General features: G+C 36.0%; 1 long non-coding RNA gene across 1 annotated transcript; it reads right to left on the bottom strand.

The window, feature by feature from the left end:
* Positions 1-5,956: 5,956 nt before the first annotated feature.
* Positions 5,957-6,970, bottom strand: LOC138929543 (uncharacterized). The gene is made up of 3 exons (XR_011445810.1): positions 6,629-6,970; positions 6,422-6,577; positions 5,957-6,365 (listed from the first exon to the last, which is right to left on the bottom strand). It is a non-coding gene; the product is annotated as an uncharacterized lncRNA (long non-coding RNA).
* Positions 6,971-7,228: the final 258 nt, after the last annotated feature.

The raw sequence follows: 7,228 nt of genomic DNA, 5'->3' as shown, positions 1-7,228 counted from the left end.
CTGATCAAGAATATATATGATTTATGGGGTCGGAAATGACTCCTTCAGCCAGAAAAAGTATTATTTTATATTTTGAAATCAAATTTTGGAGGACAATTCGGAAAGCTGTTCTGAATTGGGTTTTCTACGCTTAACAAATCAGCATACTACGTTTAGGGCTTTTTTTCATTTCATTTTTTTCTCAATTTTTGAGAATTTTAATGATGGTACCCCTTATCAAATTTTGAGAAAATGGCTCAAAAAATTTGTTCCTTCGGATATGGCTAAATCGATTCTCCTGTTAATGCTGATCAAGAATATATATGATTTATGGGGTCGGAAATGACTCCTTCAGCCAGAAAAAGTATTATTTTATATTTTGAAATCAAATTTTGGAGGACAATTCGGAAAGCTGTTCTGAATTGGGTTTTCTACGCTTAACAAATCTGCATACTACGTTTAGGGCTTTTTTTCATTTCATTTTTTCTCAATTTTTGAGAATTTTATCAAATTTTGAGAAAATGGCTCAAAAAATTTTTTCCTTCGGATATGGCTAAATCGATTCTCCTGTTAATGCTGATCAAGAATATATATGATTTATGGGGTCGGAAATGACTCCTTCCGTATCTATGAAGAGTCCTGTCCCAGATTTTTCATATCGTTTTAAATTAGTGTTCTGCTTGTCATGTAAAAAACGTCCAAACTTGTCAACGGACATTATGAATATAATCTTATTTGATAATGTTTCATAATTATATACTTAATTAGAATATAATTTTAGCCTCTCTTAGTTCCTCAATTATCGATGTAATCTCATTATTGTGGTTTTGATTGCCTGCTGATTCCGATGCTATTAAGAGCTGAAGTCGTTCCACTAATTCATTTGGATCGTTCCAGTAGATTAATTTAGGCTTATTCATCTCAAGTGTCATGAAACCAGACCCACTTATTATTTCTTTTTTGCCTTTGGGTGTAGATTCGGCGACGGGTACCTTAGCTAAAAGTGGTTTAATAATTTTCGAATATTTCAATGCTCTCGTTCCTTTCACTTGTCCATTTGGTTGAAAATTTCTTCGATACACATTTGTTTTTATTAATATTTCTCGATATATTTCCAGGTCATCTGCATTATAATTATTTGGGAGGTGGTGACATATTAAAGAATATAATCCGCTTGTGAGTCGCCAGTTTTGACCATCATCAAATTCAATTATATTGTTGGTTACATTTATTTTGTTATTTCCCAACATTAATTGCCCAGCTTCATTTTTGTATGGTCCATATGTCTTATCCAAAATTCGTTCTCGTGCCAGTTCACTAACATTAAAATTTTTCGCGCTCTCTTCAAACAGAGGTTGAGTTGCTATCAATGGAGATGAATTGAGGGAGGATTGCCTTGATAATACACTTGGTGCGTGGAGAGACGTTTGGCTTGATATTGCAGGTGATTTATTTAAGTGGTGATCGGGTGGTGTGAATGAAAAATCATCGTCTATTGCGGGTTGGGAGTAAAATTGATCATCATCATCATCATCATCTCTATTATCATTGCGAGTATTCTCATAATCATCTTCTTCAGCACTTTTCAACCTCCAATCCGATAGATTGTATTCATCTTCTTCAGCATTTGAATTTTTGTTAGGCGCAGTATAAAATGTAAGTTTCCTCTTTTTCATATGCGGAGTTTTATTTTAAATCTCCATCTTAGTTTTATCATATTGGTTCTCTTTGTGTTTATTGTACTCAATTTTTTTGGTATGATTAACAAGTTCATTTAGCGGTTCAGTTATCGGCTTAAATGTTTCTTCTAAACCCATAGTATTCTGACTTTTAAATTGTTTTAGCTCAAAAAAAATTTTTTTTTAAAGCATTTCGAGTTTTATTCAATTGTGATAAAATATTTTGGTTCATTGTGATGAAATTTTAGAATGTTTCAATCGAAAGAACAATACTGGTTATATCTGTCTCGGAGTCCGGTATGCACTGAGAAATAATTAATAAATCATGATCATATATACCTAATCTGATAAACCGACCTGATAATTAGACCTGATCTGTTTACCAGGTCTGATAAACCGTATCAGGTCTGATAAACCGACCTGATAATCAGACCTGATCTGTTTACCAGGTCTGATAAACCGTATCAGGTCTGATAAACCGACCTGATAATCAGACCTGATCTGTTTACCAGGTCTGATAAACCGTATCAGGTCTGATAAACCGACCTGATAATCAGACCTGATCTGTTTACCAGGTCTGATAAACCGTATCAGGTCTGATAAACCGACCTGATAATCAGACCTGATCTGTTTACCAGGTCTGATAAACCGTATCAGGTCTGATAAACCGACCTGATAATCAGAGCTGATCTGTTTACCAGGTCTGATAAACCGTATCAGGTCTGATAAACCGACCTGATAATCAGACCTGATCTGTTTATCAGGTCTGTTTTCATTTTTTAACTGAAATATAAAGGCTGAAAAAAAAAAAAAATTTCCCAAGTCCCTTTTCCCAATTAAAAATTTGTAATTTTTTTTTAATTTTAATTTTTTTTTATTATTTATTGAAATTTGTACTTAAATCTATTATAACGTTCCCATCATTCAGCTTTTGGAGAGAATACGACCCTGAAGAAATGTTTTGGATTACCTCATCACTAAGGTGAGAACCTCTCCGGGAGGAATACATTTCTGGTATCCAGCTCGACCATAATATTGGTGCCGTACCTTCCCGTCACCCGCCTGGCCGAATAAATATGAAACGGTATATTCATCGGCAGCTTGTGAAAGGTAAACTTCCTTTTCACTCTGCAGGCGTTGAAGGCCTGCATCTGAGGGTCTTCCTCAATATCCCTCAAAAGGGCATCGATGTCCTCCTGCGTGACCCCAGTGGGGAGGTTGGAGGCGGTTGAGTTGGAGCTGGTGGAGCTGGTAGAGCTGGTGGAGCTGGATGCGGTGTTGGAGTCGGTGGAGCTGGCGGAGCTGGTAGAGCTGGTGGAGCTGGTAGAGCTGGTGGTGGTGGTAGAGCTGGTGGTGGTGGTGGTGAACTGGTTCATGATGCTGCTGTTGCTGCTACTGTTGTTGCTGCTGATGCTGGTGGCTGAATGATATTTTTCCTAGACGAGGTCCCTGAATTTATACCCGCCAAGGAGCATATTTCTCCTCCCACTGCTATCCACTTGTACTATGGTATTCGGTCTCAAGGGTAAAAGGTCAAAGTGTCCACTTCATGTGAAGTGGTTACGAAGGGTATGGGAAGAATTACAGTCTAGCAAAAATTTAAGGCATAAATGCCCACAGTTAAAAGTACCAAATTTTTGGAAACGCTGATAATTATATCTTATTTTTTCCCCTAAATATCTAATTATTTCTAAAGGCGGCTGCAAGTTACCAAAACTGTCAAAGTAGTACGAGTCTGATCTTTTCTTATAATACGCCACCCAATGCGTTCCTTCTGATGATGAGTCTGCTAAATTTATTATTCCACACTCGGAATAATGTGGTACTTTGGGTATCTCATCTCTCATATAAACCCCCCGAAAATGTGGAATATTTTTAAAGGCAAACTTCAATATATCAAAATTGGAAAGTGCTCTCTTGGGTAGCTCATTTAATAGTTTTTTTGTTTATTATTATTTTTTGAAAATGATATGCCATAGCCTTTCTTGTATGGTTGCAGGTACAAGCCTTTACCCAACGATACAGATTCCATTTTTCTGTTATGTCTCTGGTTTTCCTCAAGTTGTGCCTTTGCCATCTTTGCATTGTTAATTGATTTTACAATTGCAGCGCTACCTGACGCTAAACTACCCACAGCGCTAAGGGCTGTTAAAATAGGTACCAATGGTAAAAAACCACCAACTTTTGGAACTGCTATTACCCGTGGAATTACAACATTTTTCTTACATCCCATTGATTTCGATACTGCACTGCGAGCCACTTTAACAGCATTCAATATGTCAAGTGGCTTATGCTTTCGCAATTCGGTGGTTGCCTTTTTGATGATTGATGCAAGAGATTTTTTCACCACTTTCTTTTTCTGTTGCTTTGCTCCCATACCAAATTTCTTTTTTAGCTTCATCATGTTTGTAACAAAATATGATGCAGCCCTCTCACTAATGCTGCTATCCGCTGCTTTTACTCGATCCCAAGCCCTATCAATTAAAATCGAGTCTGCTTTATGACGTTCCCCCAAATCCTTTGTATTTGAATATGCTATATCGTGTTCCCTACAAGCTTCGTCTAAGCCGTTGATCCCCCGATCACCGCGAGCTAATCGTTTCTCTAGCTTCGTACCAGGTCCACAGTAATTATACCCAGGTATATGAGCCTCAAAGGGAAGAGTGTTTATTAAATTATTTATGAGACCTGTACCCTGTTTGACATTTGATTTATGACTGGTAATATTATAAAAATGTTTACCCATTTTATATCAACCTCAATTAACGACTGGTTGTCTTTGAATGAAGTACATATCTCTAAAACATGCGTTTATTAAGACAAAATAAAAAAATCATAGTAAAAAACATTGAAAGTGGTGGTGATGGGGAGAGTAAACATCGGCGTCACAGTTCACTGCTCCCAAACACGATCAGAGCTTTGGTGGTAGGTCCCTCCAATTGCGGAAAAACTAATGTGATGATTGCCTTAATCGAGGACCCAAACGGCCTGAAATTCGAAAATATATACGTGTATTCAAAGAGTTTATATCAACCGAAATATGAGTATTTGGAAAAACTTGTAAAACCAATACGAGGAATGGGATATTATACATTTTCAGCGAATGACAGTGTTTTGTCACCAGAGGAAGCTAAAAACAATTCCATCATGGTGTTTGATGACGTAGCGTGTGAAAAGCAAACTGCTATTCGCAATTATTTTTGTATGGGGCGACATAGAAATATTGATTCATTCTATTTATGTCAAACGTATACACATATTCCAAAACATTTAATACGAGATAATGCAAATTTTATTATAATGTTTAAGCAGGACGATATGAACCTTCGTCACATATATCGAGATCATGTTCATTCTGATATGAATTTTGAAACATTCATGGAAATTTCACGAAAGTGTTGGGTCGATAAATTTGGATTTCTTGTAATCTCTAAAGACGATGATATGAAAGCTGGACGATATAGAAAAGGATTCGATCAATTTATTATACTTGAATAAATAATAATGATAATATAAATATAATAATATTATTGTGAATAAAGTCAGTTCAGACTCAAGCATCATAATGACTACATCATTGACAATAGCTCTAAATGGGAATACATCTGTACTTTGCGAGAATTTTTTCCCACAAATTGAGCTAAAACGTAATTATGAATGTGCTCTAATTGATTTTTATACATTCAATTCTATACCGAATGTTGATAAGGGGAACAACTTATTTCATATTGGGAACAAAGTCATTGAAATACCAATTGGCTCATATGAGTTTGATGATATTTCAAAATATATTATTAATAAGCTCAAGGAGTATGAGCTTCAAGACAGTATAAAAATAGAGTGTAATATCAACACTTTACAAGTTCAAGTTATTACTAAAAATGAGACCGTATATTTTAATCATGAACGATCATTTGGTCGTTTATTCGGATTTAATAAACGAAAATTAAGACCACATGAGAAAGAAGTTTACATCTCGGATAATCCCGTCAATATTTTAAAAATAAATTCTGTTAGATTGGAATGCAACATTATAAGCGGGTCATATGTAGGGAATAAACCAAATCATGTGCTTCATGAATTTGGAATCAATGTCCCCCCTGGATATAAAATGAACATAACACCACGAAATTTGATTTATTTGCCTGTGAACACCAGAGAAATAAGCACACTAGAAATACGGATAACTGATCAGGACGGAGATTTAGTTAATTTGCATGGGGAAACTGTATCAATCCGCCTCCGCTTACGACCGACAGAATGATTATTTACAATAAAAGGGGTACTCATCGATCCTTTGATAACATTATCAAATCTAAAGCTGAAGTGAAAGCACCATCATCTTCACATCAACGCCCGGCCCTCACATTAAAAAATAAATTGATTTTGAAATCGTTGGGATTTAATATTAAATAAAGTTTATCAACTAATATTCAAATGAATGAGATCTTTTATGTCCAGGAAAAGCCTGCTAACGATGAATCTATTATTAAAAAAGAGTTTCATTCATATTATCCATATCAGCAGAACTTCAAAGCAAATGATGAAGTACGGATCAGTTTGCAAAACCAAGATTTGTATGTCCTTCCATGTGAAAGTTTTCTCCATTTTGAAGGAACGCTTAGCAAAATTATTGACTCAAATACAGGAAAGACTAGTACAAATGGCGTTAGCGGTTTGCTCAAAAATAATTGCATGGCCTATTTTCTGGATGAAATAAGATATGAGTTGAATGGGTGTGAATTGGATAGGACGCGTTTTACTGGAATAACAACGACTATTAAGAACTTTCTCTCAGTCGGCCAACAGGAAGGAGCGGCTTATCGCAATGCGGGGTGGAGTGGCGGGGACAATATCCCTTCTGGAGGACATTTCAGTTTTTCTGTACCTTTAAAAATGTTGATGGGGTTCGCTGAAGACTATAAGAAAGTCGTTTTAAACTGTAAACATGAGCTCGTTCTGTTACTTACGAAAAACCCTGATGATATGTTTGTGAAAAATGTTGATGGAAAAATCCATAACATTGCTATAAATAGTATAAGTTGGAAGATCCCCCACATCGTTCCAAGTGACAGTGCTAAAATTAAAATGTTTAATGTAGTAAAGAGTGGAGCTAGCCTCCCACTCGCATTCCGGAGTTGGGATTGTTATATAAATCCGACATTGGTTCAGGGAACACATCATATATGGAATGTCAAGATGTCTGCAAACAGAGAACGTCCACGTTTTGCTGTTATTGCATTTACATTGAATGGAGAACTAATTACAAACAATTTGAGAAATGCAAAGGTATATCTTAATTCTGAAGTATATCCCTATGAGGATTTGAATGTTAAATATAATGAGAATCGGTTTGCTGTCTTGTATGACATGTATACAAAATTTCAAGAGAGCTATTACAATCGAGAACCCCGAGCTCTTTTATCTCCGATGGAATTCATGTCGAAGGCTCCTATTGTGGTTGTTGATCTCTCATACCAGAACGAGAGTGTCAAATCAGGAGCGACTGATATAAAAATTTCCACTGAACTAACTGTTGCGAGTGAGATAAATACAAAGGCATATTGCCT

Source organism: Drosophila kikkawai, unplaced genomic scaffold (assembly GCF_030179895.1).
Source record: "Drosophila kikkawai strain 14028-0561.14 unplaced genomic scaffold, DkikHiC1v2 scaffold_312, whole genome shotgun sequence".
Taxonomy (NCBI): domain Eukaryota; kingdom Metazoa; phylum Arthropoda; class Insecta; order Diptera; family Drosophilidae; genus Drosophila; species Drosophila kikkawai.
This window is presented reverse-complemented; position numbering and strand designations above follow the sequence as displayed.